This window comes from Mesoplodon mirus (genome assembly GCF_964341445.2).
Source record: "Mesoplodon mirus genome assembly, chromosome: 1".
NCBI classification, from domain to species: domain Eukaryota; kingdom Metazoa; phylum Chordata; class Mammalia; order Artiodactyla; family Ziphiidae; genus Mesoplodon; species Mesoplodon mirus.
The window spans coordinates 150,988,328-151,001,024 of record NC_138976.1 but is presented as its reverse complement, the minus strand read 5'-3'; positions in this window follow the sequence as shown (position 1 = coordinate 151,001,024).

The window sequence follows — 12,697 nt, the reverse complement described above, 5'->3', positions numbered from 1 at the left end:
CGATTATTCCTACATCTGATGGATGGCCTTGGGAATCTAATACTGGTATTGATTGTTTTGGCTGATTGTCTCCCCTTGTAGCTGCTTTCTCATTATTGTGTAAATTTAGATCATGAGCTCATGTTTAGCTAAACAGCTGACCTTGTAAGAGGCTTAGGTGTGAACGCTCGTAAGTTTCAGCAGAAAGTCGGCCAAGATTTATTTGTGTCCCTCCAATGAGTGGCCCGCAAGGACCCCGTTTTCTACAAGTGTTGGTCCAATACTCCCTCTAGTGGCAGGAGACTCAGACAGGGCTGCTTTGTGTCCCCCGATCTGGGGCAGGGGCAGTGGGCGGCCTGTGGCCCTGGCAGGAGCCTCTCCGCGTGTGTCCCAGGGACCCATCTGCCTTCGAGCCTCGGTCACCTGGCAGGAAGCTACGATGCCCAGACCTATGGTTAGCTGTGCAGCGAGGTGTACTGCACGGACAGGTTCCACACACACTTCAAGTAAGAGCGCGGCCTGAGTGGAAAAGTGAGAGTTTGGGCAGCTGTGCAGACAAAGAAAGCGCCCTTTGGCCTGGGCCTAAATGCTTGTGACACTCCACTGGGCCTGCCGGGCTCTGAGGGCCCTGCCCTGGGCCCCCTTCTCCCCTGCTCTTTGTTCAGTCACAGCAGAGATGGCCACACCCACTCCCTCAGTGAGGGCAGTGTTCCAACCTCCCTCAGCCCCACCCCCTCTCCGCAGGTTACCATGGACTACAGAGGCTGCATTCTGAGGCAAGGGCGTTCCGAGAATGCCAAGGGCAGACATGATGACCTTAAATGATTTCCTCTTGTGTCAGTTTTGGTAAACTTTAGGAGCTAGGAAATGGTCCACTTGACAGAAATGTTCAAATTTACTGGCATTTCATATATTCTCTGCTCTAACATTGTCCTGACTCATTCTGTATATTCTTTACTTATGTTTTTGTTTTCCTTAATCAAAGTGTGTCTTTTAAATCTTTTCAAAGAAGATTCTTTGGACTTAATAAATCACCTGAATTTTATACGTTTTCTGTTGTATTAAATTCTGCTGATATATTTATTTAACTTTTTTCTATGTTCTCAGGGTTTATTGTTTTCATCTTCTGATGTCAATTAAAACACTTGGTTATTCATTTTACTAAAACTTTTTACTTATAAAGATTTGAACTTTTGAAGATTCCAGCTTACTTGTACGTTTCTAAGGGTCAGGTCCTCTCCATTGTTGCTGGCCTGAGGCTTAGTTCACCATATAGCAATGTATATATTGACCTATTTTCCCCTCGACTTTCTGTGATCCCCTACATCTCACCTTTATTTGCAGACAAGCCATTTGAAATACACTTAACTTATTTCACAGCCAAAAATCTTTGAAATAATGTGTATTCTTTAGAGAAATCTTCTTATATAATTAGGCAGAAAATCTGACCTGCCATAGTTTTCAAAACAGCATAATTTCACTCTTCTCAATGATTAATCTGTTGTATTACACAACCTTTGTGTATTTAGCTTTATCAATGACATGTCCTTTAAAAATGTTTTAGAGATCCTACCAGTCTTTGAAAACATCCTCGTGCCTTGTTTCAGTTCCAGTTTTATGTATATTTTCTGCCTTGCACCCGATTATTCCTACATCTGATGGATGGTCTTGGGAATCTAATTCTGGTATTGATTGTTTTGGCTGATTGTCTCCCCTTGTAGCTGCTTTCTTCATTATTGTGTAAAGTTAGATCATGAGCTCATGTTTAGCTAAACAGCTGACCTTGTAAGAGGCTTAGGTGTGAACGCTCGTAAGTTTCAGCAGAAAGTCGGCCAAGATTTATTTGTGTCCCTCCAATGAGTGGCCCGCAAGGACCCCGTTCTCTACAAGTGTTGGTCCAATACTCCCTCTAGAGGCAGGGGACTCAGACAGGGCTGCTTTGCGGCCCCCGATCTGGGGCAGGGGCAGTGGGCGGCCTGTGGCCCGGGCAGGAGCCTCTCTGCGTGTGTCCCAGGGACCCATCTGCCTGCGAGCCTCGGTCAACTGGCAGGAATCTACGATGCCCAGACCTATGCTTAGCTGTGCAGCGAGGTGAACTGCGTGGACAGGTTCCACACACACTTCAAGTAAGAGGGCGGCCTGAGTGGAAAGTTGAGAGTTTGGGCAGCTGTGCAGACAAAGAAAGCGCCCTTTGGCCTGGGCCTAAATGCTTGTGACACTCCACTGGGCCTGCCGGGCTCTGAGGGCCGTGCCCTGGGCCACCTGCTCCCCTGCCCTTTGTTCTGTCACAGCAGAGATGGCCACACCCACTCCCTCAGTGAGGGCAGTGTCCCAACCTCCCTTAGCCCCGCCCCCTCTCCGCAGGTTTCCATGGACAACAGAGGCTGCATTCTGAGGCCAGGGCGTTCCGAGAATGCCAAGGGCAGACATGATGACCTTAAATGATTTCCTCTTCTGTCAGTTTTGGTAAACTTTAGGAGCTAGGAAATGGTCCACTTGACAGAAATGTTCAAATTTATTGGCATTTCATATATTCTCTGCTCTAACATTGTCCTGACTCTTTCTGTATATTCTTTACTTATGTTTTTGTTTTCCTTAATCAAAGTGTGTCTTTTAAATCTTTTCAAAGAAGATTCTTTGGACTTACTAAATCACCTGAATTTTATACGTTTTCTGTTGTATTAAATTCTGCTCATATCTTCATTTAACTTTTTTCTATGTTCTCAGGGTTTATTGTTTTCATCTTCTGATGTCAATTAAAACACTTGGTTATTCATTTTAATAAATCTTTTTACTTATAAAGATTTGAACTTTTGAAGATTCCAGCTTACTTGTACGTTTCTAAGGGTCAGGTCCTCACCATTGTTGCTGGCCTAAGGCTTAGTTCAACATATAGCAATGTATATATTGACCTATTTTTCCCTCGACTTTCTGTGATCCCCTACATCTCACCTTTCTTTGAAGACAAGCCATTTGAAATACCCTTAACTTATTTCACAGCCAATAAGTCTTTGAAATAATGGGTATTTTTTAGAGAAATCTTCTTATATAATTAGGCAGAAAATCTGACCTGCCATAGTTTTCAAAACAGCATAATTTCACTCTTCTCAATGATTAATCTGTTGTATTACACAACCTTGGAGTATTTAGCTTTATCAATGACATGTCCTTGAAAAATGTTTTAGAGATCCTACCAGTCTTTGAAAACATCCTTGTGCCTTGTTTCAGTTCAAGTTTTATGTATATTTTCTGCCTTTCACCCGATTATTCCTACATCTGATGGATGGCCTTGGGAATCTTATTCTGGTATTGATTGTTTTGGCTGATTGTCTCCCCTTGTAGCTGCTTTCTTCATTATTGTGTAAAGTTAGATCATGAGCTCATGTTTAGCTAAACAGCTGACCTTGTAAGAGGCTTAGGTGTGAACGCTCGTAAGTTTCAGCAGAAAGTCGGCCAAGATTTATTTGTGTCCCTCCAATGAGTGGCCCGCAAGGACCCCGTTTTCTACAAGTGTTGGTCCAATACTCCCTCTAGAGGCAGGGGACTCAGACAGGGCTGCTTTGCGGCCCCCGATCTGGGGCAGGGGCAGTGGGCGGCATGTGGCCCGGGCAGGAGCCTCTCTGCGTGTGTCCCAGGGACCCATCTGCCTGCGAGCCTCGGTCACCTGGCAGGAAGCTACGATGCCAAGACCTATGGTTAGCTGTGCAGCGAGGTGTACTGCGCGGACAGGTTCCACACACACTTCAAGTAAGAGGTCGGCCTCAGTGGAAAGGTGAGAGTTTGGGCAGCTGTGCAGACAAAGGAAGCGCCCTTTGACCTGGGCCTAAATGCTTGTGACACTCCACTGGGCCTGCCGGGCTCTGAGGGCCCTGCCCTGGGCCCCCTGCTCCCCTGCTCTTTGTTCAGTCACAGCAGAGATGGCCACACCCACTCCCTCAGTGAGGGCAGTGTTCCAACCTCCCTCAGCCCCGCCCCCTCTCCGCAGGTTACCATGGACTACAGAGGCTGCATTCTGAGGCCAGGGCGTTCCGAGAATGCCAAGGGCAGACATGATGACCTTAAATGATTTCCTCTTGTGTCAGTTTTGGTAAACTTTAGGAGCTAGGAAATGGTCCAGTTGACAGAAATGTTCAAATTTACTGGCATTTCTTATATTCTCTGCTATAACATTGTCCTGATTCTTTCTGTATATTCTTTACTTATGTTTTGGTTTTCCTTAATCAAAGTGTGTCTTTTAAATCTTTTCAAAGAAGATTCTTTGGACTTACTAAATCACCTGAATTTTATACGTTTTCTGTTGTATTAAATTCTGCTCATATCTTCATTTAACTTTTTTCTATGTTCTCAGGGTTTATTGTTTTCATCTTCTGATGTCAATTAAAACACTTGGTTATTCATTTTAATAAATCTTTTTACTTATAAGGATTTGAGCTTTTGAAGATTCCAGCTTACTTGTACGTTTCTAAGGGTCAGGTCCTCACCATTGTTGCTGGCCTAAGGCTTAGTTCAACATATAGCAATGTATATATTGACCTATTTTCCCCTCGACTTTCTGTGATCCCCTACATCTCACCTTTCTTTGAAGACAAGCCATTTGAAATACCCTTAACTTATTTCACAGCCAATAAGTCTTTGAAATAATGTGTATTTTTTAGAGAAATCTTCTTATATAATTAGGCAGAAAATCTGACCTGCCATAGTTTTCAAAACAGCATAATTCCACTCTTCTCAATGATTAATCTGTTGTATTACACAACCTTTGTGTATTTAGATTTATCAATGACATGTCCTTTAAAAATGTTTTAGAGATCCTACCAGTCTTTGAAAACATCCTTGTGCCTTGTTTCAGTTCAAGTTTTATGTATATTTTCTGCCTTGCACCCGATTATTCCTACATCTGATGGATGGCCTTGGGAATCTAATTCTGGTATTGATTGTTTTGGTTGATTGTCTCCCCTTGTAGCTGCTTTCTTCATTATTGTGTAAAGTTAGATCATGAGCTCATGTTTAGCTAAACAGCTGACCTTGTAAGAGGCTTAGGTGTGAACGCTCGTAAGTTTCAGCAGAAAGTCGGCCAAGATTTATTTGTGTCCCTCCAATGAGTGGCCCGCAAGGACCCCGTTTTCTACAAGTGTTGGTCTAATACTCCCTCTAGAGGCAGGGGACTCAGACAGGGCTGCTTTGTGGCCCCCGATCTGGGGCAGGGACAGTGGGCGGCCTGTGGCCCGGGCAGGAGCCTCTCCGCGTGTGTCCAAGGGACCCATCTGCCTGCGAGCCTCGGTCACCTGGCAGGAAGCTACGATGCCCAGACCTATGGTTAGCTGTGCAGCGAGGTGTACTGCGCGGACAGGTTCCACACACACTTCAAGTAAGAGGGCGGCCTGAGTGGAAAGGTGAGAGTTTGGGCAGCTGTGCAGACAAAGAAAGCGCCCTTTGGCCTGGGCCTAAATGCTTGTGACACTCCACTGGGCCTGCCGGGCTCTGAGGGCCCTGCCCTGGGCCCCCTGCTCCCCTGCCCTTTGTTCAGTCACAGCAGAGATGGCCACACCCACTCCCTCAGTGAGGGCAGTGTCCCAACCTCCCTCAGCCCCGCCCCCTCTCCGCAGGTTACCATGGACTACAGAGGCTGCATTCTGAGGCCAGGGCGTTCCGAGAATACCAAGGGCAGACATGATGACCTTAAATGATTTCCTCTTGTGTCAGTTTTGGTAAACTTTAGGAGCTAGGAAATGGTCCACTTGACAGAAATGTTCAAATTTACTGGCATTTCATATATTCTCTGCTCTAACATTGTCCTGACTCTTTCTGTATATTCTTTACTTATGTTTTTGTTTTCCTTAATCAAAGTGTGTCTTTTAAATCTTTTCAAAGAAGATTCTTTGGACTTACTAAATCACCTGAATTTTATACGTTTTCTGTTGTATTAAATTCTGCTCATATATTTCTTTAACTTTTTTCTATGTTCTCAGGGTTTATTGTTTTCATCTTCTGATGTCAATTAAAACGCTTGGTTATTCATTTTAATAAATCTTTTTACTTATAAAGATTTTAACTTTTGAAGATTCCAGCTTACTTGTACGTTTCTAAGGGTCAGGTCCTCTCCATTGTTGCTGGACTAAGACTTAGTTCACCATATACCAATGTATATATTGACCTAATTTCCCCTCGACTTTCTGTGATCCCCTACATCTCACCTTTCTTTGCAGACAAGCCAGTTGAAATACCCTTAACTTATTTCACAGCCAATAAGTCTTTGAAATAATGGGTATTCTTTAGAGAAATCTTCTTATATAATTAGGCAGAAAATCTGACCTGCCATAGTTTTCAAAACAGCATAATTTCACTCTTCTCAATGATTAATCTGTTGTATTACACAACCTTTGTGTATTTAGCTTTATCAATGACATGTCCTTTAAAAATGTTTTAGAGATCCTACCAGTCTTTGAAAACATCCTTGTGCCTTGTATCAGTTCCAGTTTTATGTATATTTTCTGCCTTGCACCCGATTATTCCTACATCTGATGGATGGCCTTGGGAATCTAATACTGGTATTGATTGTTTTGGCTGATTGTCTCCCCTTGTAGCTGCTTTCTCATTATTGTGTAAATTTAGATCATGAGCTCATGTTTAGCTAAACAGCTGACCTTGTAAGAGGCTTAGGTGTGAACGCTCGTAAGTTTCAGCAGAAAGTCGGCAAAGATTTATTTGTGTCCCTCCAATGAGTGGCCCGCAAGGACCCCGTTTTCTACAAGTGTTGGTCCAATACTCCCTCTAGAGGCAGGTGACTCAGACAGGGCTGCTTTGTGTCCCCTGATCTGGGGCAGGGGCTGTGGGCGGCCTGTGGCACTGTCAGGAGCCTCTCCGCGTGTGTCCCAGGGACCCATCTGCCTTCGAGCCTCGGTCACCTGGCAGGAAGCTACGAAGCCCAGACCTATGGTTAGCTGTGCAGCGAGGTGTACTGCGCGGACAGGTTCCACACACACTTCAAGTAAGAGCGCGGCCTGAGTGGAAAAGTGAGAGTTTGGGCAGCTGTGCAGACAAAGAAAGCGCCCTTTGGCCTGGGCCTAAATGCTTGTGACACTCCACTGGGCCTGCCGGGCTCTGAGGGCCCTGCCCTGGGCCCCCTGCTCCCCTGCTCTTTGTTCAGTCACAGCAGAGATGGCCACACCCACTCCCTCAGTGAGGGCAGTGTTCCAACCTCCCTCAGCGCCGCCCCCTCTCAGCAGGTTACCATGGACTACAGAGGCTGCATTCTGAGGCAAGGGCGTTCCGAGAATGCCAAGGGCAGACATGATGACCTTAAATGATTTCCTCTTGTGTCAGTTTTGGTAAACTTTAGGAGCTAGGAAATGGTCCACTTGACAGAAATGTTCAAATTTACTGGCATTTCATATATTCTCTGCTCTAACATTGTCCTGACTCATTCTGTATATTCTTTACTTATGTTTTTGTTTTCCTTAATCAAAGTGTGTCTTTTAAGTCTTTTCAAAGAAGATTCTTTGGACTTAATAAATCACCTGAATTTTATACGTTTTCTGTTGTATTAAATTCTGCTGATATATTTATTTAACTTTTTTCTATGTTCTCAGGGTTTATTGTTTTCATCTTCTGATGTCAATTAAAACACTTGGTTATTCATTTTAATAAAACTTTTTACTTATAAAGATTTGAACTTTTGAAGATTCCAGCTTACTTGTACGTTTCTAAGGGTCAGGTCCTCTCCATTGTTGCTGGCCTGAGGCTTAGTTCACCATATAGCAATGTATATATTGACCTATTTTCCCCTAGACTTTCTGTGATCCCCTACATCTCACCTTTATTTGCAGACAAGCCATTTGAAATACACTTAACTTATTTCACAGCCAAAAAGTCTTTGAAATAATGTGTATTCTTTAGAGAAATCTTATTATATAATTAGGCCGAAAATCTAACCTGCCATAGTTTTCAAAACAGCATAATTTCACTCTTCTCAATGATTAATCTGTTGTATTACACAACCTTTGTGTATTTAGCTTTATCAATGACATGTCCTTTAAAAATGTTTTAGAGATCCTACCAGTCTTTGAAAACATCCTCGTGCCATGCTTCAGTTCCAGTTTTATGTATATTTTCTGCCTTGCACCCGATTATTCCTACATCTGATGGATGGTCTTGGGAATCTAATTCTGGTATTGATTGTTTTGGCTGATTGTCTCCCCTTGTAGCTGCTTTCTTCATTATTGTGTAAAGTTAGATCATGAGCTCATGTTTAGCTAAACAGCTGACCTTGTAAGAGGCTTAGGTGTGAACGCTCGTATGTTTCAGCAGAAAGTCGGCCAAGATTTATTTGTGTCCCTCCAATGAGTGGCCCGCGAGGACCCCGTTTTCTACAAGTGTTGGTCCAATACTCCCTCCAGAGGCAGGGGACTCAGACAGGGCTGCTTTGCGGCACCCGATCTGGGGCAGGGGCAGTGGGCGGCCTGTGGCCCGGGCAGGAGCCTCTCTGCGTGTGTCCCAGGGACCCATCTGCCTGCGAGACTCGGTCAACTGGCAGGAAGCTACGATGCCCAGACTTATGCTTAGCTGTGCAGCGAGGTGAACTGCGCGGACAGGTTCCACACACACTTCAAGTAACAGGGCGGCCTGAGTGGAAAGTTGAGAGTTTGGGCAGCTGTGCAGACAAATAAAGCGCCCTTTGGCCTGGGCCTAAATGCTTGTTACACTCCACTGGGCCTGCAGGGCTCTGAGGGCCGTGCCCTGGGCCACCTGCTCCGCTGCCCTTTGTTCTGTCACAGCAGAGATGGCCACACCCACTCCCTCAGTGAGGGCAGTGTCCCAACCTCCCTCAGCCCCGCCACCTCTCCGCAGGTTACCATGGACTACAGAGGCTGCATTCTGAGGCAAGGGCGTTCCGAGAATGCCAAGGGCAGACATGATGACCTTAAATGATTTCCTCTTGTGTCAGTTTTGGTAAACTTTAGGAGCTAGGAAATGGTCCACTTGACAGAAATGTTCAAATTTACTGGCATTTCATATATTCTCTGCTCTAACATTGTCCTGACTCATTCTGTATATTCTTTACTTATGTTTTTGTTTTCCTTAATCAAAGTGTGTCTTTTAAGTCTTTTCAAAGAAGATTCTTTGGACTTACTAAATCACCTGAATTTTATACGTTTTCTGTTGTATTAAATTCTGCTCATATCTTCATTTAACTTTTTTCTATGTTCTCAGGGTTTATTGTTTTCATCTTCTGATGTCAATTAAAACACTTGGTTATTCATTTTAATAAATCTTTTTACTTATAAAGATTTTAACTTTTGAAGATTCCAGCTTACTTGTACGTTTCTAAGGGTCAGGTCCTCACCATTGTTGCTGGCCTAAGGCTTAGTTCAACATATAGCAATGTATATATTGACCTATTTTCCCCTCGACTTTCTGTGATCCCCTACATCTCACCTTTCTTTGAAGACAAGCCATTTGAAATACCCTTAACTTATTTCACAGCCAATAAGTCTTTGAAATAATGGGTATTTTTTAGAGAAATCTTCTTATATAATTAGGCAGAAAATCTGACCTGCCATAGTTTTCAAAACAGCATAATTTCACTCTTCTCAATGATTAATCTGTTGTATTACACAACCTTGGAGTATTTAGCTTTATCAATGACATGTCCTTGAAAAATGTTTTAGAGATCCTACCAGTCTTTGAAAACATCCTTGTGCCTTGTATCAGTTCCAGTTTTATGTATATTTTCTGCCTTGCACCCGATTATTCCTACATCTGATGGATGGCCTTGGGAATCTAATACTGGTATTGATTGTTTTGGCTGATTGTCTCCCCTTGTAGCTGCTTTCTCATTATTGTGTAAATTTAGATCATGAGCTCATGTTTAGCTAAACAGCTGACCTTGTAAGAGGCTTAGGTGTGAACGCTCGTAAGTTTCAGCAGAAAGTCGGCAAAGATTTTTTGTGTCCCTCCAATGAGTGGCCCGCAAGGACCCCGTTTTCTACAAGTGTTGGTCCAATACTCCCTCTAGAGGCAGGAGACTCAGACAGGGCTGCTTTGCGGCCCCTGATCTGGGGCAGGGGCAGTGGGCGGCCTGTGGCCCGGGCAGGAGCCACTCCGCGTGTGTCCCAGGGACCCATCTGCCTGCGAGCCTCGGTCACCTGGCAGGAAGCTACGATGCCCAGACTTATGCTTAGCTGTGCAGCGAGGTGAACTGCGCGGACAGGTTCCACACACACTTCAAGTAACAGGGCGGCCTGAGTGGAAAGTTGAGAGTTTGGGCAGCTGTGCAGACAAATAAAGCGCCCTTTGGCCTGGGCCTAAATGCTTGTTACACTCCACTGGGCCTGCAGGGCTCTGAGGGCCGTGCCCTGGGCCACCTGCTCCCCTGCCCTTTGTTCTGTCACAGCAGAGATGGCCACACCCACTCCCTCAGTGAGGGCAGTGTCCCAACCTCCCTCAGCCCCGCCCCCTCTCCGCAGGTTACCATGGACTACAGAGGCTGCATTCTGAGGCAAGGGCGTTCCGAGAATGCCAAGGGCAGACATGATGACCTTAAATGATTTCCTCTTGTGTCAGTTTTGGTAAACTTTAGGAGCTAGGAAATGGTCCACTTGACAGAAATGTTCAAATTTACTGGCATTTCATATATTCTCTGCTCTAACATTGTCCTGACTCATTCTGTATATTCTTTACTTATGTTTTTGTTTTCCTTAATCAAAGTGTGTCTTTTAAGTCTTTTCAAAGAAGATTCTTTGGACTTACTAAATCACCTGAATTTTATACGTTTTCTGTTGTATTAAATTCTGCTCATATCTTCATTTAACTTTTTTCTATGTTCTCAGGGTTTATTGTTTTCATCTTCTGATGTCAATTAAAACACTTGGTTATTCATTTTAATAAATCTTTTTACTTATAAAGATTTTAACTTTTGAAGATTCCAGCTTACTTGTACGTTTCTAAGGGTCAGGTCCTCACCATTGTTGCTGGCCTAAGGCTTATTTCAACATATAGCAATGTATATATTGACCTATTTTCCCCTCGACTTTCTGTGATCCCCTACATCTCACCTTTCTTTGAAGACAAGCCATTTGAAATACCCTTAACTTATTTCACAGCCAATAAGTCTTTGAAATAATGGGTATTTTTTAGAGAAATCTTCTTATATAATTAGGCAGAAAATCTGACCTGCCATAGTTTTCAAAACAGCATAATTTCACTCTTCTCAATGATTAATCTGTTGTATTACACAACCTTGGAGTATTTAGCTTTATCAATGACATGTCCTTGAAAAATGTTTTAGAGATCCTACCAGTCTTTGAAAACATCCTTGTGCCTTGTATCAGTTCCAGTTTTATGTATATTTTCTGCCTTGCACCCGATTATTCCTACATCTGATGGATGGCCTTGGGAATCTAATACTGGTATTGATTGTTTTGGCTGATTGTCTCCCCTTGTAGCTGCTTTCTCATTATTGTGTAAATTTAGATCATGAGCTCATGTTTAGCTAAACAGCTGACCTTGTAAGAGGCTTAGGTGTGAACGCTCGTAAGTTTCAGCAGAAAGTCGGCAAAGATTTTTTGTGTCCCTCCAATGAGTGGCCCGCAAGGACCCCGTTTTCTACAAGTGTTGGTCCAATACTCCCTCTAGAGGCAGGAGACTCAGACAGGGCTGCTTTGCGGCCCCTGATCTGGGGCAGGGGCAGTGGGCGGCCTGTGGCCCGGGCAGGAGCCACTCCGCGTGTGTCCCAGGGACCCATCTGCCTGCGAGCCTCGGTCACCTGGCAGGAAGCTACGATGCCCAGACCTATGGTTAGCTGTGCAGCGAGGTGTACTGCGCGGACAGGTTCCACACACACTTCAAGTAAGAGGGCGGCCTGAGTGGAAAGGTGAGAGTTTGGGCAGCTGTGCAGACAAAGAAAGCGCCCTTTGGCCTGGGCCTAAATGCTTGTGACACTCCACTGGGCCTGCCGGGCTCTGAGGGCCCTGCCCTGGGACCGCTGCTCCCCTGCTCTTTGTTCAGTCACAGCAGAGATAGCCACACCCACTCCCTCAGTGAGGGCAGTGTTCCAACCTCCCTCAGCCCCGCCCCCTTTCCGCAGGTTACCATGGACTACAGAGGCTGCATTCTGAGGCAAGGGCATTCCGAGAATGCCAAGGGCAGACATGATGACCTTAAATGATTTCCTCTTGTGTCAGTTTTGGTAAACTTTAGGAGCTAGGAAATGGTCCACTTGACAGAAATGTTCATATTTACTGGCATTTCATATATTCTCTGCTCTAACATTGTCCTGACTCTTTCTGTATATTCTTTACTTATGTTTTTGTTTTCCTTAATCAAAGTGTGTCTTTTAAATCTTTTCAAAGAAGATTCTTTGGACTTAATAAATCACCTGAATTTTATACGTTTTCTGTTGTATTAAATTCTGCTCATATATTTATTTAACTTTTTTCTATGTTCTCAGGGTTTATTGTTTTCATCTTCTGATGTCAATTAAAACACTTGGTTATTCATTTTAATAAATCTTTTTTCTTATAAAGATTTTAACTTTTGAAGATTCCAGCTTACTTGTACGTTTCTAAGGGTCAGGTCCTCACCATTGTTGCTGGCCTGAGGCTTAGTTCACCATATAGCAATGTATATATTGACCTATTTTCCCCTAGACTTTCTGTGATCGCCTACATCTCACCTTTCTTTGCAGACAAGCCATTTGAAATACCCTTAACTTATTTCA